Here is a 23,494-nt window from a genome sequence, read left to right as displayed (position 1 = left end):
CTATTTTTATTACGTGGCAAGTCCATTAATAAAGCTAGCAAGGACTTTCCTGTTCTCATCGCTGTCAACAGATAACACTCACTTTGTGCAGTGACTCGGTGCAACCTTTGGGTAGACTGTTCTTGTGCTGAAACACACCAATGCCACCCTGTGTTTCCCCCTGCCTGCCCAACACACCCGCGCTGAAAGAACATGGACACACGCGGCCCCAATGCTCACCATAGGGATGCAATCTTCGCTTTACTTCCTCTGCGGGAAACGCATCGCCGTCCTTGCACTGCTTAAGGGTTGACCAGTCTTCTCCCGGCCATGGACGGAGGCCACGCCAACCGACCGTTCCCAGCGCTCAGTTGCGCCGCTCCATCAGCCACTGGAATCTTGCATGATACCACTACACTACTGGCGCGGCTAAAATTACACAGCCCCACGGTGGGGCGAGGAGCGAGCCTGGGAGCGTGGGCACAAAGAGGCCGCTTCCCGCGCTCCCCAGGCTCTTAACCCCTTCGCCGTCGCGGCCCCGCCCCCTCGCCCCGGAAGTGCACAACTACTTCCGGGGCGAGGGCGGGGGGCAAGCCACCACGAAGGAACCGGGATATGGGAGGGGCCGGGCCCCGCCATGCCTGCGTGGGGGCCGATTGGCCCCCCCTTTTCTTTCTTGCTCATCAGCTATCATTCCCGCGAAGTAAATAAATACATGTTGCCAATCTTAAATTCTGTGAGGTAGAATGAATGTTGTTGTCCTTGTAATTATATAGCGCTTCATACACCTGAAGTTGAAATGTTTTTTAATAATACTAGAAGAGTTCTCAGCTGTATTATATCTATTTTTATTGTCAATAGACAGTATATAAATGGTATGGAGAGCGAAAGAGAAAGAGAATGTTTCGCTGGTAACTGATATGGTGCAATATTGCCATCGAGAAGTTGTGGTGACTTCATCAACAATGAGGCTGAAGTCCGAGTGGTTTGTAACTATCACTAGAACCCTGAGATGGCAATATAAATGCACGTTACAGGGGGAACCTTTTATGTATTTTATATAAAATATTACATAGTTATTTTGGGGTAGTTTGCTTGAAAATTATTTTTTTTAGAATGCAGCTAACAATTAGTACTGAAAAGAATTACAATATTTAGGCTTTATCTTTCTTGAATAAATTGTTAGTAAAACAATGGACAAACGTGAGGGACAGTGGATTTAGGCAGTTCTGTGGTTACAGCTTTTTCCATATAATTATAGATTTACTGCATTTGCATGTAATTTGCCACATTATTTACAAAATTTGCAGATTTCACCAAAAAATGTCTCTATCTTAAATCGATACACATAATACTGATAGAGAATGCACTGCGTAATTTGTATTTTTGCACATGTTTTAGATAACCATGGGGCATATTATCAAGGGGGTTTATCTCCGCTTTTTTGGCTTTAAAAGCCAAGAAAGCGGAGATAAAATTATCTCCCTATTACCTAGCTGTGGCTAACACCAGTTAGCGACAGCTAGTAGGAGATAGCGACCATCTTGGGCCCCACTTTGCATGTCAGTGATATTTATCACTAATGACATGCAAAGTGGGCGTGCCAAGATGTTAGCGACTGGAAACAGTCGCTAACATCGCTATCTCCTATTACCAACTTTTGGAGATATTCGCGCTAAGCGCGAATATCTCCAAAAACTAACACCTGCCCTGAGCAGTTCTTAGCCATGTTATCCAATGGGAGGTGGATAACATGGCTAAGAGCATTAGCTCGGTAATGCATGAATATCGCGGACTTTTCAGCGATATTCATGCATTGCGGCCGTTTTTTATCGCATTTGCGATAAACATTGATAATAGCAAGGTTTATCTGCGATAATTTCTGACGATGCTTAGCGTTAAAAAATTCGTTGCTAAGCATCGTTAGCGATAAATATCGCTTAACGTTGGTAATATGCCCCCATGTCTCTAATAGAGGCACTTTGTTTTCCAATGATGATCCAATACTGGAGCACTTGCTGTAGTAGGTTACCATACTGGTATATGTAGGGTTGACATCAGTCTGCCTCTCCAGTGTCTCCTGGTTGCAGAGAGGGTCCAGCAGAAGATCACGATGCCACAAGCTAGATGTCTGCTTTGACTCACTATTGAGTGATTTTTCATTCAGAAGTACCATAGTAGTACTTCTTGCCAGTACCACTGCTAAACTCATTCTGCCAGAGTTGCACATCACTATCTTGGCACATACCTTCTTCTCTCTTGGAGGGATTAAAAAAAACTGCCACACGTTGGACTCTGGCATAGTCCTTGTTGGCTCCACCTGCTCCTCATCCAGCTCCTCGGGTCTCTGCTCACCAGATGCCGCTTGTTTATGTTAAGATCCCCAAATGCAAGTGGAAGTCTAAAAAAAGAAGAAAGATCAAGGGGCACAGCACTGAATGTGAACACACCCAAGATCTAAATCCAAATGAGGTTAAAAGGGTGGGAGCTTCCTGTAAATGTAGAAAGACTCTTAGTTCAACCCATTAGATGTCTTTCCTTTCAGTCAAAGGTACCACAGTACTATACTTAGGTACCACAGTACAGTCACACCCAATGCCCGAACTGCCGGGCCAGGTCCTCCCTGGACTGGAAACAAGCATCCTAGGACCGGTTTTGGGCTTTCAGCCCTCATCAGCCGGGATAGCTTGACTCCAGTGGCATGTAGAGCATGGGACCCACGTCTGGGCATACCTGTCCCTCTCGGGGTGACAAATGCAAAAGAACAATTGATGGACAGAATGCAGAACAATGTCATACATTCACCTCAGTACAGAGAGCTGGGCCTAAATCCATAGCGTGACAATATAGTTGTGTATAGTCTGGCCTGCAGTTCGGGCTGGACTGTTCCCATTGTGTGCAGGGTCAAGACTTGATTTGCATATGCACTGCACCTATCACTCATATACATATTTCTGGCTCACATCTATAGGATCTAACATTGCGTCTTATATCGCTCCTGTTGAAATATCAAAAAAACATCCGTGAGCTCCCCTTTCTTTTTGGAAGGGTCGCAGCCCTTGGTGACACTAGTGTGTCACTAGGAGGAGACCCAGATGATGAAGCTTGTCACCATTGGTGAGTGATGGGAACCCGTCCTTTTTATTAAAGATATGTATGTGTCTGTAAAGAGGTTGATACTTCCTAGGGGCCTAGTGGGGTTCTTAGACATTTAAATAGTGTTCTCTTGTTGAGTAGACCAGTGGATATTTTGTCGTGGATGTAGCATTGAATTGGGGAATTTATCCATGCTAGGTCTGTAAATGTTCCCTTAGACCCTTTCTCTATCATTTTGTTTTTTCGGGCTCAGAACTTTCTCGTGGTGAACAGCCCAATAATTACAATTACATATATGCTACTTCCACTGGCAAATCACACTTTAACATGGGACAATTGATGACAACTATAATCCCGTGGACAGAAAAACGAGCGGCTTGAACATGCCCGCTCCATGTGGTGCACTGGATACGTGCCTCTCCTTTTGAGGCTGAGCATATGGAGGGTGCTTTTTTTGTTCATGGTACTACTTTCCCTGCTCTCTGAGGAATAGGGATTCTGTGTCAGGAGGCGCTAGGCTGTGATCGCGCCGGCCAGAAGCAGTCTACATGGACAGTGCAATCTTGGTGGTACCATATAATACCACTCAGTGCTGTACATTGACATGTGGCCTAGCATCAGGCCCAACCTCACCTCAAAGGGTCTCCAGGTGGACTGCGCTAGAAAATTTGAAAGACTAGTGGTCCGGCCAAGCATTCTATCCGCAATATGGGTGTAGCTAGCCTGTCAGCACCATTCGGGCATACAGTGATGGTAGGTTCTTTTTGTTTATTGCACTGCCTGGACTGGTATTCAGATACAAGTAGCAGTGGGCTATTATCGTCTGACAGCAGCTCCAAAAGGACGATACAGTCATAGAAGGAGTATACTCTGCCAATCTTTACTACACCGTAAGTGGCAGATGCTACATGAAGGCAAAGGCCTGTGCAGTTGGGCTTGGCCTATGCACTTTAAAATGTTAAAGAGCTTGCTGAATCTATTGAGTATTTTTCTCTGTCCCTCACTATCTCTCAGGTAAGGCTGTGCTGGCAGACAGCCTTAGTTGGCGCAAAATAAAAAGTAAGTAATTAAACTGGTTATTTTAACATTATAAACAGCCTGGGACCGTCCTGCAAACTTAATGATGGATCCCCTAGAAAGGTGGGGGCCCTGGCCTACAGCCCAGTATTCTCATGCTTTAAAAAGTCTCTGCTTTACCATATCAGGGAATGTTGACTTCTGTTTCACTTAAATGAATGGTCCCCTTTTGACAACATTTTGCTACATGTGCATTGCTATTCCTGTAATCCGACCTCTTGGGCATTTTTAAACCCTTGCAATAATATTTTGAAAAATTATACTCTAGTGTTGTTATAATTGTGTGAGAAAGTGAAATGAAAAACTAACTGACCATGTGTGACTTGTTGATGAGGTAGATGATAATCTAAATACCGAAATTAACAAAAGGAGTAATGAAAAATTAAGAAAATCTGGAGAATATCTTCCTAATCGCCTTCTTGCTTTCTAGGCAGGTATTTATTTATGTATTTATTTTACTATATTGATAACCCACTAGAGGTGTGGCCTTGCAGCATGCACTCAGCGCTCGTCCCAGGTGTCTACATTATTTATATTTAAGGCTCCCTGTTTTCCGTTTTTACAGATTTTTATAGATAAATACAGCGAGGAAACCTATTTGCTTAAAAAACAATTTTTTCAACTTTAAAGGTCAGCTATACTTACAACTCTCTGGTGTAGCCATGGGGTGCAGCTTTTCGCCCGAAATCGCCAATCTAGTGATGGCGGAATTTGAAAAAAAGTGGTTATATAGCAACACCAATCCTTTTAAGAACGAGGTAAATTTTTGGTGTCGCTATATCGATGATATCTTTATGGTGTGGCATGGAAATGACACACTATTGCAAGAATTTTACAACTGGTTGAACTCAAGAACTTTGGAATTTAATTTTACAATGTCCAGTAACCAAAAAAAAATGAACTTTTTGGATGTTTACATCCAAGATGATAATGGCCACCTTGAAGTAAGTCTATACACTAAAATACAGATCGTAATACACTACTACATTTTACGAGTTGTCATCCCCGTACTCTTAAAGAGAATTTACTGTACGGGCAATTTCTCCGCATAAGGAGAAACTGTAGTAAAAAAGAGGAATACTTTAAAAATACAGAAATTCTGAGGGACTAACCAGTAGCCAGAGGTTACCCAAAAAGGCTAGTTAAGATTGCTTTAAAAAGAGCTTGGTTTAACCCTAGAGAAGTTCTGTTGGTGCCCAAAATTAAAGAAAAAGATACACCTCTGACATGCGTCTTAACGTACGACCCCAAAGCCAATAAAGTAAAAAAAGTTATCCAAAAACATTGGAAACTTATTGAACACTTAGGAATAAAAAAAAAAACTCTCTTTGCTTTTAAAAAAGGAAAAAACATAAGACAATCCCTGGTTAGAGCAATGAGAAAAGTGGACTCTCCACCTCAAGACTTGAGAGGGCTTCTAAATCTACCCCCTATAATAGGACACTATAGGTGCCAAAACTGTGTGGCCTGTAACCAAACTTTAGATACAAAAGATTTTGAAATAAATGGATACAAACATCACCCAAAAAGTTTTTCAAACTGTAACACAAAAAATATGGTATACTGTATTAAATGTCCGTGCAACAAATTCTACATCGGACAAACGACCCAAGCAGTGAAGAAATGCATTCTCCAGCATAAATCCAGGGTCAAATGTAAGGTACAGGGAGCACCACTGGTACACCATTATGAAACCCATCATCACACAGAAAATGATATGACGTGGACAGTCCTATGTGTTTTGGGTAAAACCAAACAGGAGGAGAATAAAACAAAGTTAGACAGGCTAGAGGCGAGATTAATAGAAAAATATAAGACTGCTAGTATTGGTTTAAATGACAGAGATGAGATCTGGGCGTTGATTTGAGTAAATAAGCTTGTGAAGCTAAGACTGGTTTACTATGTTGTATAGAATGCCCCGATTGTGAATATTCCATTCAGCTGATTGAGTATATTGTATATGTATTTGTTTTTAATTTTTTTTATAGATCATGTATTTTGTATTATTTAAGCGCTAGAATGTAAGGAGTGGCAGACGGAGGTTTCTATCCTCTTTTCTGGTGGGAACATGGTTGTTTGCACTTAGCACCTCGTGCACTTTCATTTAATTTTATTCTTTATTCCATTATTATTACTATTTGTTGCCACTTAATATAGGTACAGTGATGTATGCTGGGGCCAAATATAGAGTCTTTTGCTAAATTCGGTGAAATATAGGCTCTCCTTTCTATATTTACCATGGAGGTAGTCCTCTCTCTATGTCTAGTGCAGAGAAGGTATTTCCGCCTCACTTGAGCGGCCGCCGAAGCCGGTTTGCTGTGTGACAGAGCTGGAGCGATTGGGAAAAGCTATGCAGTTAGAGCTCGCCGGTGGAATTAAGTAAGTCCCCGTACTTTGCAAAGTTGCGGGAATATGAAAATATAGCTAGTATGTGTGGTGACGGTCTAGTCGATGTGACTAGCGCCGGAACCGGAAGCCCGGGAGGGGAACCGGAAGGCGGCCATTTTGTGTGGCGCTGGACGGCTCCGAAAGAGAGTCACGTAATTCCGGCGCTCCGGGTAATAAAGAGAATAGTTACCTCAATTTGGAGTCCGAGCATTATTCGGGTGTAACCACCTTCTTACAATGGCGATGAGGCGGGACCAGGACTGAAAGCAAGCAGATTGGAAAAAAAAGCGGAAAAAAAAAACGGAAAACGGCAGGAGGTAACGCCGCACGAACAAGGAGTGCTGGACCGAGAGTGCACCCGAGCAAGGCGACTTTGGCGCCATTCCCGGAGCGCGGCAGAGGACGAAGCATAGTACAGCGGCCCCCCCGCAACGACGGTAACCGTGACGCTCATAGCAGAGGAGTGGAGTAACCCCACACAGTCAGGATCCCTGGAACTGTACCCACCCAAGAGGGGTGGCCGACGACCGAAAGGCGGGAAGCGGCAAGACAAGGACAACGCGACTGGCAGGGGTGAGCACTGCCCAACACACACACACCCCGGAGCCAAGGCACGCTGGCGGAGCAGCAGAAGCGGGGTGAAGGGCCAAGCAAGGCGGAGAGGGGCAGACCACGAGTGAGCACAGCCACAGAAAGGGCTACAGGAGGCGTAAGCAGCAGAGAGGAGAGCGAGGAAGACAGAGACACCAGACAGGCACCAGGCAGCCCACCCAACAACGCGGTCCCCGCTCGGTCAGGCCCAAGGGGCGCTCGCAAGATGGCGACCCCGCCCGCTTCTCTCACTCACATGGTGCCCTTCCTTCCCAAACGAGGAGAACCCACAATGCCTTGGGAAGATTGGAAGCGGTACTTCAAAAACTATTTAGAGGCATTAGAAGAAGAAAGTGAAGTAGCTTATACAGACCAGAGGAGAAGGAAAATACTGTTGCACAATCTGGATCCGGAGGGGCTGAGGGTGTACGACACCATCGTCAAGGAACCAAGAGATGCAAATGACACGGAGGTGTTCAGACACGCCATAGAGGACTTAGATACGCACTACAGGCCAGTGGTATGTGTGGCTATTGACAGACACAATTTTTTCGAGAGGAAACAAGAGAGCGGAGAGACGGTCGATGAGTATGTGGCAGCACTGCAGAAATTGGCACTGACGTGCAAGTTCGGCGTTCTCCACGACGAGCTAGTAAGGGATCAAATTATAATGCACACCACAAGTACGCACATTCAGGAAAAACTCTGGGTCAATGGAGACGCCCCTCTGAAGGAGGTGTGGGCCTTGGTGAAGAAGGCAGAGATGTCCAAACGATGCGCACAAGCAGCCAGGAGGGACACTGGAGGAACACAAACAGTATGCAGAGTCATGCTACACAACAAAGGAGACAATCCCAGGCAACGGGATATCCCCAGGTCCCAAGAATCCAGAAGAAGCCAACAGCCTGGCAGAGCGACCCCGAAGACAGGAAGAGGGGGGAGACCGAGTTGCTACAGATGTGGGAGCGCATCGCACTTGGGCAACGACAAAGCATGCCCAGCGTTTAGGGCCAAGTGTGCGTTCTGCGGAGTGTTTGGACATTATGAGAAGGTGTGCCGTCGGAAACCCAAAGGAACCACCGTCAAATACATAGACCAAGGAGGTCGGGAAGAGGAAGAAACACGGGCGGAGGAAGAAGATCTCCAGGAGATCATCTACATAGATGCCCAAGTCCTGGAAGTTGGAGGCAAGGATTCAGACAAACCGAGGCTCGACATGCACATTGGAGGAGTACCGATCGAAATGATAGCAGACTATGGAGCCCCCATTACGATTGTTCAAAGGCAGATATGGGAAGAGAAATTTAAGTCGAAAGTGAAGGTGGAGCTACGTCCCATGGATGTGAGATCCGTCACGTACATCAGACAGAGGATACCCATGCTAGGATATTGCCCGTTGCCTTTTGAATTCAAGGGACGCCAAGCCACCTGCAAACTCTATGTGGCAGAAAAGGGGCCCTCAGTACTCAGCTGGAAGGATCAGGGTGAGTTGGGGATCATGCTGAATCCAGGAGGTATTGAGAAAGTGTTGCTGATGGAAATGAAGGAAGAACAAGGGGAGGTGGCCTGGCGTAGAGAATATCCAGAAGTGTTCAGCGGACAGATAGGTGAATTGACAAAGTTCAAACACATGATACGGCTGAAGGAAGGTGCACAACCACAAGGTCCGAAACATTCCTTTTCGCTGCAGAGAAGCGGTACAGGAAGAACTCGACCGATTCGAAAAAAGTGGAGTGATCCAGGCCATAGAGAGTGCAGAATGGTTGTCGCCCTTAGTGGTCGCTCAAAAGCCCAACAGGAAAGTGAGGCTGTGTGTGGACCTCAGGGAACTTAATAAAAACATCCTCATAGACAAATTTCCACTCCCACGCATAAATGAGATGCTTACCAAAACGAAAGGAGTTAAGTGGTTCTCGACAGTGGACCTGTCATCAGCCTACCATCAGGTAAAACTCCATCCCTCCAGCAGCCACCTTACATCCTTCATAACACCGTTTGGGTGTTACAAATTCGTCAGGATGCCCTTCGGCTTGGCATCGGCGGCAGCTGTATTTCAAAAGCTGATGCACAGACTCTTTTGCAAGGTGGAAGGAGTCCAGTTTTTTCAAGACGACATCCTCGTGATAGGGAAGTCCAAACAGGAACACAATGAGAAACTGCACGTGGTGCTACGCACGTTGCAAGAAAACGGGCTCACCGCAGAATGGTCAAAGTGCAAATTTGGTGTGTCATCAGTTACCTACCTGGGCCATGAAGTTAGCGAGAAAGGAATAGAGCCGAAGAGGACAAACATGGAGGTGATACAAAACGCGCCCCCCCCAGGGAAGAAAGAAGATGTACGGTCATTCTTGGGCATGGCCGAATTCTATAGCAAGTTCATCCCCAACTTTGCCACCAAGACGCACAGTCTGCGCCAATTATTGTAGGAGAGGAATGGATTCAAGTGGAGTAAGGATGAGCAGGAGGAGTTCGAGGCCTTAAAACAGGAGATGAGCAGAGCCATTCCACTCAAAGGATTTGACACAGCGGTGCAATCCATACTCACCACCGATGCAAGCGACCAAGGCCTTGGGGCTGTGTTAATGCAAAGGGCCGACAATGGTGAACTGTCGACGATCAGCTTCGCGTCCAGAGCCCTAGCACCAACTGAAGAAAGATTCAGTGTCATCGAAAAGGAGATGCTAGCGGTGGTGTGGGCGATGGAACGCTTTAGACAGTACCTGTGGGGAGCCAAGTTTTTGGTCCGTACAGACCATAAACCTCTGATAAAAGTCCTAACATCCAACGGTCACGCGCATGCTACACCAAGAATAGCTAAGATGACACTAAGGCTATTGGACTTCGTGTACGAGGTGGAGTACATACCGGGCCCTCAGAACAAAGTGGCTGACTTCCTGAGTAGAGCGGCAGCCATGGAAGGGGTGCACGAGCAGGAGGCACCAGGATGGGAGGGCTACATGGTAGCGACAGTGCAGGACATTGAGAAAGTGATAAGCGCGCAGGAATGGGTGGAGGCCTACAAACTGGATGAAGATTTGGAAGTGATCAGAGGATACGTCATGCATGGATGGCCGGAAAAGAGGCACCTAAAGGAGGCATTGAGGAGATACTGGGAAGTGAGAGACGAACTGTCACTGGGGGAGGACCCCCTGTTCCTGCTCAGGGGTGACAAAATTATTCCCCCTCAGGGACTCAGAGAACACCTGATGGCACTATTACATGAAGGACACCAGGGGATCACGAAGACCAAGGCCCTGGCCAGACAAGTGTACTGGTGGCCGGCTATCGACGCCCAGGTGGAGAGGTATGTGAGACAGTGTGATTCCTGTTCCAAAGCGGACAAATCCCAGAGTATGCTGAGGCCACAGTTGGGGAAGTTCCCTGTGCCAGGAGGACCGTGGGAGATGGTGTCCATCGACATCATTGGACCCATCCTGAACATTGAAGGAATACAGAAATACGCCATAGTCTTGATCGACAGGTAGTCCAAGTGGCCGAAAGTGGAAGTAAAGGACACGGTGGACACCGAGGCGGTGGTATCGTTCTTGAACACCATATTCATAAAGGAAGGCATTCCCAAGGTCATTACGTGCAACAATGGGCCACAGTTTGTTTCCACCAAGTGGGAGGCCTTCACATCCAGGAACGGGATAAAGGTCAAGCACACTCCCATATACCATCCTGCAGGAAATGGACAAGTGGAACGTTTTAATCGAGTGATTATGGGGACAATCCAAGCAGCTAAAAATGATGGGCAAGATTGGGAGAAGGAGTTACCCAAGATGCTATGGGCCTACCGCATCACGCCAGGCAGCACAGGTTACAGCCCCTTCAAAGTACTGAGAGGCAGAGAACCGTTCACCAAAGATAACATTGCGTGGAGACAGATGGTGGTACAGAGTAAATGGTCGCCAGCAGTGGTAAGAAGGAATCTGGAGAAGGCACAAGAGACATACACAGAACATTTCAACAAGAGGCGGAATGTGCAAGAAGTGTCACTAGAGAAGGGTGACTGGGTGAGAGTGAAGGTAGCGACCATGAAGAGGAAAGGAGAGAGCAAGTTCACACCGCCTCTGCAAGTTTTAGACCAATACGCCAGATCAGCCTTGCTCAGCGATGGCAAGGTATGGTCTCAGGATAGAATGGCGAAATGCAGCAAAATCCTGCGATGGGGAGCGGAAGCAGACGAAAGTGTGGAAAGGAATGAAGAGACAGTGGAAGAGGAATGTCGAGAAGAAAGACAAGAGCATGTTGAAGATGGGGCACGACAGGTAGAGGAGAAAGAGAACGAACATGGCGGGGGCAACAGATAGAGTGGTGTAGGAGGGGTCACAAGCAAGAAGGGAAGTGAAGAAGAGAGACTTGAAAGGAAAGGAAAGGGAACTGAAACACGAGGAGCTATCGCCAGACTTGATGCACGAGTAGGCGAACAGGTCGAAGGACTGGTGAGAACGAGAGCAGGAAGAATCGTGAGAACTCCTAAGAAGTTCCAGGATTTCGATATGGACAATAAGTAAGAGTGTTCAACCATGTTGGTATTTGTCAGATGCATAAAGGGGGGAGATATGTGGTGACGATCTAGTCGATGTGACTAGCGCCCGAACCGGAAGCCCGGGAGAGGAACCGGAAGGCGGCCATTTTGTGTGGCGCTGGACGGCTCCGAAAGAGAGTCACGTAATCCCGGCGCTCCGGGTAATAAAGAGAATAGTTACCTCAATTTGGAGTCCGAGCATTATTCGGGTGTAACCACCTTCTTACAGTATGGCTTTATAAACAGACGCGATAGTAGCTTACTGGCTCCTCCTTCCTTTATACAGAGTCTATCGAGAATAAGAGCCTTGCCAGTTATTGACCAAGGATCGCTTGATACAGTGGGCTGCACGCGAGGGGTAAGTGTAGCAGAGGACATATCGCTTCAGCGTGGGTGGGTGTTTTTTTACATAGAGGGTGGTTATTTAGTCATCTCTCCCCCCATTGTATTTTAGATAGAAGAAGCAGCCATTTACATTTGGACGGCTGCGCTTGAATTATAAGTAGTGACCCCCGCCTGCACATTAGGTAAGCTAAGTGTATTAGTTTTCGGTAGGAATTGGATCACAGAGACACGTGGAGTTTACAAAAAGTGTTCCTGTGTATTTTTTGTATTTTTTGGCTCTGTAGCTCATTATGATGAACATCGAGTTGAATCTGGATAATTCATTCTAGAAGACTTATACAATTATTGAAGGCCATAGACTACGGTAACTAGGTTTCATTTAGACATCTATAGGTTTGTGCAGGTGGCGTTTTTCGTGGTCTCCTCCTTTTAAGCACGACACGTGGTGTCTGATTGTCTCACAGAAATAGCATATTTCTAAAGGTTTACTTTCCGGTGAAATACACTGTTCACTCGTTTGTATGGTTAATTCACTAATGGTGTGATTTTTTTACATCTAGTCTGACCACTTCGAGTTAATTTAGTATGCGGATATGTATATTATGTATATATTTAATATAGAACCCTGTGCTCCAAACTTATTTAGTATTGGATTTATATAGTTACAAATGATTTTTTGATTCCATAGACGGATTTTCATTTAGCCCGAGTCCTGATGAGGCCCGTACTCAGAGGGCTGAAACGCGTCGACATTTTGTTTAAAGAAGACTCCAGCCAAAGTATTTTAAGTTGTGGAAATATATGTAATTTTTACAAGGAGTAAAGGATTTAAGGTTTAAATGACATAGACCATTTACACTCCTTGTTTGAGGTCTGGGTGATCTTACTTTGGAGGAATGCTGAGGCTTTACATGTAGTGAGCATCCTTTTTGAAAAAAATGTGGGCTACATTTGAAAAGAAATACCAATGGATCAATATATGTATATTTGTTTGTATATATCTGTGTAAAAAGTGATGTGTGTATATATATTCATTCATTTAATCTTTATTTCGGCTCATACGGCCATAAAAGATACATAAACAACAATAATACATTTTGCACAGTGGATACAACATACTAGTGGGAAGCAGAAAATATACAATTCATCAATTAATATGACAAAATCATCCAGAGTAAAATGAACATAAAAGAAAGGATTATATTAAGCAATAAATAACTATAAAACAGGTATTTTGAATAGTAGCACCACCAGCCAAGATCAGGGCAACCTAACCTACATATAAAGTGCACCCATTTTGTATCTACAAATCAAGGGCCAAGTATTTGCGGGTGTGACTAACACTCAATAGGAATCTACTGACACAAAATACTGTAAGGCGACCTGTGTCTGTTTAATGATCCTATAAGCTTCCAAGTATGATCGTATACCTAGAGCTTTGCACAAGGGTTTGATCCATCTTCTCCTTGCTAGATCATAGGCAGTACAAAAGAACAGTATGTGGTTGTCATCCTCTCTTTGGTTTAACTGACAACATGTACAGTTTGTGCTTTTTGTTTGCCCTATTGTCTTATCCCATCTAGCCAATACTGAATTTGATTTGAGTATACCGTATCTAAATTTTAAGTATAAGCTTTTTGCAAGGGGTGGTTGAATCTCATTTAAGAAATCTTCAAAACGTGGAGAGTCCTTAAAATCTAGAAGCTACGTGTAATGGATCCACATGGCTGATCGTTTGGGTAATTATGTGTTATATAAAACCAAAATCTAGCCTTGACCAGAATCTTGCATCTTTGTCTCAAGCACGCTGGATCATCCCAGAAATGAGCAAGGCCTATCCGGTGGAACCAATTCTTAACATGCTTCAGCCAAGGGTTGGTATTATAAACATCAAGGTTCCTAACTTCTAAGATTCCTTGTTTGTAATCTGTAAGTTCAAGGGTACTCCAAAGCCTAACCCAAAACAAAAGAGGCCTAAGTAATGCAATATGATCCGTTCGTTTCATGTTTAAGTCCAAAAATAATGGTACAAGTGGGGTACGTTTGGGCAACCTCAAAAGCCTTCTATAGAAGATGTTTTCACTAGTCTTAAAAATATTACCCGCATTTGTTCCCCAGATTTCTGCTCCGTATAAAGCACCAGATTGTACCTTAAATTTAAAAGCTTCTAGTGCTTGCGAGATGGACTTGCTTAAACTTGCCCCATGACGCTTTAAAATAGGTAGGGTACTCTGATTAAAGATGGTTTTACTTTTTTCAATTTGCGTTCTCCATGAGGTTGTTGAGTCTAAGGAGACACCAAGATACGAATAATTTTAAACAAGTTCAAGTCTTTGGCTATTTAGGAAGAATTGCCCCTTAAAGGATTTATGGGGGTTTATTGACATGCATTTAGTTTTTTTCGTATTTATTTCTAGGCCTTTTGAATCACAGTACATTTTGGAGGAATTTAAAAGGTTTTGTAGACCAGCGGGCGTTTGTGAGATCAGGATCGTATCGTCCGCAAATAGGAGTGAAGGGACCCTCACACCATTCAGCTTTGGGGAATCATTATTGCACTCCTCTAAATAGTCTGGGATGTCGTTGACAAATAAAGAAAAAAGTGTGGGGGCCAACACACATCCTTGATGGACTCCCCGTATATATATATATATATGTTTGTTTGTTCACACTTTTGAGAAAGGTTTAAAAATTATATAAGCCTGAATCTAATCCTGTTCCAATTAAATTGAAAAATAAATAAGGAAAATAGTACGGTGTGTGCTCTGTTTGGAGGTGGGAAATTTTTACAAAAACAAATAAATATTAGAATGGACTCTGTTTAGGGGAATATATTTTTCTTGGGAGGAGACAATTGAGTTATCTCACCCAGTACGAAGAATGTGTTAATTGGGTCCTAGGCATCATTTGCTTTACATGTGACTTTACTTACCCAGATGCCATTGGTTTACCGGGTTCTCCCTTGTTTTGAGAGAATATCGTCTGACAGCAGCTCCAAAAGGACGATACAGTCATAGAAGGAGTATACACTGCCAATCTTTACTACACCGTAAGTGGCAGATGCTACATGAAGGTAAAGGCCTGTGCAATTGGGCTTGGCCTATGCACTTTAAAATGTTAAAGAGCTTGCTGAATCTAGTGAGTATTTTTCTCTGTCCCTCACTATCTCTCAGGTAAGGCTGTGCTGGCAGACAGCCTTAGTTGGCGCAAAATAAAAAGTAAGTAAACAAACTGGTTATTTTAACATTATAAACAGTCTGGGACCGTCCTGAAAACTTAATGATAGGTCCCCTAGAAAGGTGGGGGCCCTGGCCCATAGCCCAGTATTCCCTTGCTTTAAAAAGTCTCTGCTTTACCATATCAGGGAATGTTGACTTCTGTTTCACTTAAATGAATGGTCCCCCCTTTATTTTTTTGCAGAGTTTTATACAGCGCGAACTAGACCCGAACCGAATCAGGTATCAGAGCGCTTTACATATTTTCCAGTTACGTTATATGAGGACACACTTTCATTTTAGGCACTGGGGAGATTGAGTGATTTGCCCAGAATCACAGGAGGTTTTGGCGTCGTTACCGAGACTCGAACCCAGATCCCCAGGTCCGAGGTCGAGCGTCCTAGCCGTTAGGCCAACTCCTATTGACAACATTTTGCTACATGTGCATTGCTATTCCTGTAATCCGACCTCTTGGGCATTTTTAAACCCTTGCAATAATATTTTGAAAAATTATACTGTAGCGTTGTTATAATTGTGTTAGAAAGTGAAATGAAAAACTAACTGCCCAGGTGTGACTTGTTGATGAGGTAGATGATAATCTAAATACCGAACTTAACAAAAGGAGAAATGAAAAATTAAGAAAATCTGGAGAATATCTTCCTAATCGCCTTCTTGCTTTCTAGGCAGGTATTTATTTATGTATTTATTTTACTATATTGATAACCCTCTAGAGGTGTGGCCTTGCGGCGTGCCCTGAGCACTCGTCCCAGGTGTCTACATTATTTATATTTAAGGCTCCGTGTTTTCCGTTTTTACAGATTTTTATAGATAAATACAGCGAGGAAACCATTTATTTTATTGTCTGTATTTATTTTTAGATGTGGGTAAAAATGGAAATTGGGTGCTTTTTGAGTGATTCTCAATAATCTTTGCCGTGAGTGCCAGGCAATTAACTGTGTGGATTGCTAGATTAGGGGGTTAAAAAGAAAGGAATTTTAGTAAAGAGACTTAAACATCAGTAGATATGCTCAAGGCTGATACTGAAATGTGCATATTTTCATGTAAGTGCATTGAATTATCTTCTGTGTGTGTTCATATCACTGAAACCTGGCAGGCATTCAAGCATGACTGCATATTTATCGGTTAAATATTTGTGGAAATATACCAGTTTCAACGTAATTTCTTTTCACAAAACCCATAATAATTATGGATAAATACAGATAAAGTCTTCAAAAAAAATATATGGATCAATACAGATGGAAATTTCAACAACAAAAAATATCATAAAACCGGGAGCCCTATTTATATTGCAGTATTTCTGCGCAAAGCATCACTGTAGAAAACAACAAGATGAAAAAGACACCAGAGGAGAGCCAGACCTGCGTTGAGGAAGAATCCTCAATCAAGTTTGCGGAGCTGCAGTGGCCAATGCCCCACCCCACAGCTACTTCCCGAGAAAGGCAAGATGACAAGTGAGAAGTATCAGGGGTGGGGGGCTATTCTTTCCTTGGCTAATGGTATATGATAAACTAAGGTGATCACTGACCATTACTGCACATCTGTATAGCCAGCACATACTGCTGTTACCACTGAGTAGCAAGTTTCTCTTAATTCTGTAAAGCTTCCTACACTAATGGCAGAATCTAGAAAGACCACGCAGGTTGGTGTTACTGAAAAGAAGATGGCTATAGCCATTGCATTGCTGCACAGTAATACATCCACAACCCAGATGGCTTAACACTTCTTTTTTACAAGACGTTTGTCATGTCCCAAAACCCACCAGCGTGACTGTATAACCAATCCCAAAACACTAACGCAATTACCCTCACTGCTTGAAAAGCCTTGGAGTGGTCTTACTGAATGTACATCTTGCCACCATATTACCTTATTTTTTTATGGCAACAGTACCGAAAGTGTTGAACTTTAGAGGGATTAGATTTACTATTCCCACTGCAGCGTAAGTAAAATCAGGGAAAGTGTTAGACTTTGGAGGCATCACATTTACTATCCCCACACCAATCTAAGTGATAGTAGAGAAAGTGTTGGCCTTTGGAGGGGTTAAGTTCCTTATCAAACATAAGCAAAATTTAGGCTGTTGTACTTTAGAGTGGCTATGTTTACTATTTCCACTTCAATGGAAGCAAAAGCAACGGAAGTGTTGGACTTTGTAGGGGTTTGCAATACATTCCAGTTCTAATATTTTAATTGAAAAATGCATTATAAATCAAATTAAATGTAATTAAAAAAAGAAACTTTAATAATACAAAAATAATCTAACAAATATAAAACAAAATAAATAAATTTAAAATAAATACGCTTCCCTCCCATAATATATAATACAACTATGTGAAACAATATTATATCTAACACTATTTAAAAAAACAAAATTATATTCTTAAATGCTAACATTATCTTCTATATTCTGTGGCACAATGTTTTAGACTTGATGATATTTTTGACACACTATTGTTTCACCAAATATTTTGAAAACAATATTTTGGTCATTCACCGTGATGGCAGGCCACCCCATAGGGAAACATCCTGTGGTTACCAAACTCCTCAGGAGGATTAGATTTGTTTAATCTACTGAGCTCAAATATTCACGGGCTTATTTATGAGCCCATGCGTCACTTTTGTGCTGCCGGTGAGTCACTTTTTGTGATGCACCAGCAGCGTAAAAAATGCGCCATGTTGCGTCATATTTACAAAGTGACGCATCTAGGTAGATGCGTCACTTTGTAACCCCCTGCGCCACATTATACCTGCGCCAGGTATAATGTATGCAGGGTGGGCGTTCTGATGTAAGTAAGTCTTGCAGAAGTGACGCAGTGAAATCTATGAGATTTCACTGCGTCACTTCTAGGACCCAAATGCGTCAATATCTTACGCCTGCCTTACAGCAGGCGTAAGACTGACGCAGGCCCTTTCACATTGGGCTTGCCACATGTGAAAGGGCACATTGCTGGAGTTGCGTCACTTTCGTGACACACTCCGGCAATGCGTCATTTTTGCTCCTACAGGTACATCAAAAATACTGACGTATCTGTAACTCTTTGCGACATGATGCGTCATACTGTAAACATGATGCATCCAGCATGTTGCAAGGAGGGTGCAATGAAAAGTGACACGGTTCAGTTTTCACGCAGCAATGCGTCACTTTTCATAAATGAGGCCCTTTGTCCTTTGGGCCATTTCCATCATTCTTCACTTTCGTTAAGCCTAGCTTGATAACTATCTATTAGCCATGAAACAATTGTCAGCCAAACTCACCACATAATTGTGCCTTGCATGTCATCAGAGAGTCTCTGATATGAAAACCTTGTACCTAGTTTTGGATCTAGCTCTCCAGAAGGGGTCACATTTTAAAAACCCCCTTAAGAATAAAAACAGATTCAAACTATATCCCATACCTTTCCCACAGATTCCACATTTTTTGTTGTGAGTTGTCTAAGCTTTCACGAAAACGCCACAAAAGACCTCAGATTATCACCTTCCGGCCAGCTCTTCATTTCCCTCCTACAGCCTCACAGCCCAGCTGTAGTACTCACTTTAGCCAGATGGGTTTGTAGGAGTTTGTCTCAGGCTGATATTGATTTGTCCAAGGCCTTTGCATTAGGTGAAAGCCTAGAAGACATCACACTCATGGCTGAATGAACATCAGAATCTACTTTAAAAACATTCTACTATAAAACAGTAAGTAATCCCTTTTCGAATTTTATAAATCAGCTCTAAACTTGCATAATCTAAAGCCTTTGGTCCTGCGATAGAATCAAACATTTTCCTAGCTTTAGTGAACAAGAATTTTCAATTCTATTAAGGATGCAGAGGAAAGGATTATCCCACGCTGTGATTTATTATACATATTGAAATGATTCATATTATGCATAATATGTTTGATTACTGCTTATTACCCATCCATTGTTCAAATAGGATCATATGACGGCTTCGGTGATTGTTCTTACTTTTATCCACGGATCAGAAGCAATAATGAAAGTCTTACAGGATACAGCAGGATGCCCTCACATCAATAAAGAGTTTGTGATAGATTTTACAAGATGGTTTATATGTTACACTGGACTATGATTAGTGGATGAGCTCCTATCTTGGCAGTAGTAGTTTTTCCTCTAAGAACTATGGGTGTGGTAGTTCTGTTTTGTTTTCTGTGTTTAATGTTTCAATATCATTGCTATTTGAATAAAGCTGGAAGGACAATAAATAATGCTCGCCTCTTTGCTCCAAATAAAACTGGAGATTCTTGTTCACGAACGGAGAAAATTTTAATTCTATGTGAGTTGAACTACATCACTATCAATATGTTTTAAAACAATTTTAGAAGGTGGAGTGACACTTTTAAAAAGGTGGTGGAATATAAATCTACTAACCTACTGATTACTAAAAAGCCTGAAATAACATGCCACACAATCAATCAAGTTTTACTAAAACTTCCAGGATCTACCTAGACTACTGATGTCCCCATAAAAACAGCACTCAACACCTAACAATGTTGTGTAGTTCCTATGTATCATAGACAGGATCTGTGCGTTCGGAAAACATAAACTGTGGGTTTGGTGGCAGACTGGTTCTGAGCACCCCCATCGGATATGTTATTAACCTGTTTGCATTAGCTAGCTCATGGTGGCACTATCTTATCGGGGAGAGAATAGTTTCTGGCAACCCCAGAACATGACAACCCTGATCCCTCAGAATCGTGGAAACAATATATTACTTTTCGCTCAGTCACTTGTGCTCACTTAGTTTCTCTCAGAGATAGACAAGATAAACCGTCTGGGTGTTTCAATAAGGATTTTTTGAACAGTTGTTATTCTCGCGTAAAATAGATGTGCTGTAACAATCATTAGATAGTAGCAGAGATATATGATTAGCAGTACTACGAAAGTGAAGGGATGGTACAGTTCTACCATTTTGCAATAATCATTAATATATATACAAGTACATAAAACACATGATAAGAAAGTGCGTACTCCTGTGATGCCTCCCTAACTAGATTAACCTAAATGTACCTAGCATCAGTGTAGGTGTTATGCCAAGAATCCCTCTAAGGTCTAGTCGACCCCATTACCAGAGAAAGTAGAGAATATGGGACCCCCATCCTGGTCTCAAGTCCGTGTGTCAGCCGGGAAGTCACGGTCTCCTTTATCTCTCTAAGCAAGACTTGATGTATATATACCCATAGGTCTCCCCAGGGGTCCTACCTTGCTGTGTTACTGTGTCGGCCTAAAGGATGACGTTGGGCCTGAACTTTATACAGAGATATTATACAGGAGATGTTCGTCCTGCTGTCAGTCCTGCTGTACTTCCAAGAAGCCTCATGCATAATGTATGAGTTTCAAACTAGGGAAAAACCTGCATTCTGAATGCAGTGTCGTATCTAGGTAAAGGGTCAGTCCCTATGAACCATTATGTATGTAATGTAGGAAAGGATATAGGTGAAAGGTTGCAGTGTTACCTACACCTATATAGCATACCTATATGGAATATAACAATAACTTTGTCAAACAAACAAAAAACAAAACTGTCCTTGTTAGACCTGATGTGCTCCATCATTTGCAGGGGTCGTCTGTGTCAGCTACAAACCAAATCCTTCTAATTACGCCCATTCAGTAATGTCCTCATTAGGTATGTTTGATAATTGAATACTGATACAAAACCTCCAACATTTCATGTGTTACACCCTTCATGATCACTGCATACCACCAAGCATCCAAATGGTGGCAACGAGGTCGCTTTTGTTCTTGCTCCACATGTGCGGCCACCCCAGTCTGGACCAAGCCATATGCAAATAAGTCTTGACCCTGCTCCACATGAGAACAGTCCAGCCTGAAATGCCAAGCTGAGTCCTCCCTGGACCGAAAACAAGCATCCTGGGACAGGCTTTGGAGTATCACCCCCTCATCAGCCAGGCTAGCTTGAATCAAGTTGCACAGCGAGGAAGGGACCCACGTCTGGGTGGGGTAGAGGCTGCAGGCGAGAAGCAGAAAGATTGGGTCTGCGCAGTGGTTTAAAGACGCAATCCGCAGACTCGAGCTATCTGCTTCCCGCTTAGATTTAGTGAGGGACAGACACAGAAGACAGCGAGCATGCTGCTGCAGGTTTAAGAAAGGAGCTTAGCTTGAGCTGCCTAAAGTGCCCTCCACCCACCTCTGTGTAAGGTAAACAAAATCAGAGAGCATCGACAGCAACAAGAACCTTTTGTATGACATTTCTCCCTCCTTAGGCACCCATGTATCTTTCACGCGGCATGCCAAATTCCCATCATTCCTAATAAGGCGAAAGGCCTGGGGGTTCCACTATGCCAAAAACTGCAAGTGACAGTACGGAGGTGGAGGTGCCGAGGGTTGGTCCAAGCGAGGGTACACATGGCATGTGCAGAGAGCTGCAGAGGGACATCCGACTGTGAATTAACTATCACACCTGGACCCAACAGTCCTACACCGTACAGTGTCGAGAAATAGAAGCATCACCGGGCATTCTTGGAAAAAGAGTTGTGCTGCGTGTGCATGCTGTGAACCTGTGTTCACGAGTTCTGGGTGTATTTAGAGCAAAATACAGGCACAGCACGGTGCAGGCAGGTTTTTTTCTCCTTTCTTTGCCTGGAGACTGACGTCACGAGCGCCTTTGCCCTGCTTATTCCCCATTATCAACTCTCCTTGCTGCCAGTTGTGCAGTAGCAACCCTCAACCTGCACCGATGATGCCTGCTCGGGACCCTGGAGTCAGCAGCAGAGAACTAGTGTCTAAGAGTCTGAACAGATGTATTTTCGTAACACATAGCAGTAGAAAGAACAAAATGCTCTTTTGACTGGCCGTTGCGTTTTCTGGGTAGGCCTTAGATTAATTCATGTTCCTCACACCCGCATTCCTTTGAGACTGCTGACTGGTTGATGACTCGCCTATCTTGGAGTTCCTCTGACTGTAAAGGAAAGACCGTGGCCTCAGACACTGTGAAGCCAAGGACGTGGAAGTCAGGAAGGGTGTGGTTGGTCTGTAGAAATCAGGAAAAGGCTGCTTGGAGCCAGCAAAGGCTTTAATTTGTGTAATCATTGTTTAATCATTTGACACTCCATTCTTTAATCGTTTTTATGAGGAAATGTGAGTGTGATACTGACTGAGTTGTGCAGTGATGTCTTCTAATGCAAAATGCATAATTTATTAAAAACAATTGAATGGGGAAATTGACAAAACTACAAAATGACGCTGCACCCGAGAAACGTATATTCTATTTATATAGCTATCGTAGTACAACTTAATTAGATGTATAAAGAAATATATCACAAACAGAATGACTTCCCAGACGAAAATATCAAACAGTCGTATGTCTTGATTGTAGTCACAGTAAATCTTTTATTGTGAATCACTTGTCCTTTTTTATAAAATCACCACACAATTGCTTTGCCAACGTGTTTCCGCCCTCTTGGGACTTCTTCAGGGCTTATTCATGTGCTGTTTCTGATGTCGATGGTAAGTATGGCTCCAAGTCAACCTTGACAGCAACGTTGGTGAACATTGTATATTGGTGTTGGCCTTGATGTTATCGCTATTACATTGGGTTATTTCTCCGTAGACGCCAAAAGGTCGATCTATATAGAAGTGATTTCGGAAATGAGCATTTACTTCTCATTTCATATTAGTGGTCCAAGGTAAATGACCAGATGTATCTTATGGACTCGCAATTACGAAAAAATGGTGAGGTTCATCCCTGTCATTCGTGATAGGTCCGTATGGTGGGTAGCCTTTCTCAGATAATAATATCGCCCTGTGGCCAAGTGTGTTCAATTCTCTTTAAAGTTTCAATAATTGACCTTCTGAGGGTTCTCAGACCTGCCACTACAGTGTCTGAGGGCAGTTTTTACTGCAATGTCGACCTGACAAATTCACCAACTTGCCCGGCCTTAATCTACCCTTTTACAGGTATAGCCCAAGGTACCCCCATGAGCAGGGTGCAGTGTATGTTAAAAGTAGGACATGTACTGGTATGTTTTACAAGTCCTGATAGTGAACTATTGTGTATTTCGTTTTTCACTCTTGAAAGGCTATCTGTCCCATAGGTTAACATAGGAGCTACCTTGTACCTCTTACAAGTGTAACTTTCCATTGGGAAAACATAGAGAAATGGAGTTTTGGTTTACTGAACTCATAATTTAATCATCCTGTGTGGCTCTGCCATTTGTGTATTCACTGTCTGGGTTTGGAGTGATAGGAGCTGGGGGTGTGCATTCACACTAGACAGATACAAGAGGGTGGTTGAAGTATGT

At 43.3% G+C, this 23,494-nt stretch overlaps 1 long non-coding RNA gene across 1 annotated transcript in view; it reads left to right on the top strand.

Annotated features, from left to right (window-relative positions):
- Positions 1-23,494, top strand: part of LOC144753546 (uncharacterized) — a 124,444-nt gene that overhangs the window by 83,625 nt on the left and 17,325 nt on the right. The window lies entirely within an intron of this gene.

Source organism: Lissotriton helveticus, chromosome 5_1 (assembly GCF_964261635.1).
Source record: "Lissotriton helveticus chromosome 5_1, aLisHel1.1, whole genome shotgun sequence".
NCBI classification, from domain to species: Eukaryota; Metazoa; Chordata; class Amphibia; order Caudata; family Salamandridae; genus Lissotriton; species Lissotriton helveticus.
The sequence above is the reverse complement of the archived record's forward strand: the minus strand, read 5'-3'. Positions and strand labels throughout refer to the sequence as shown.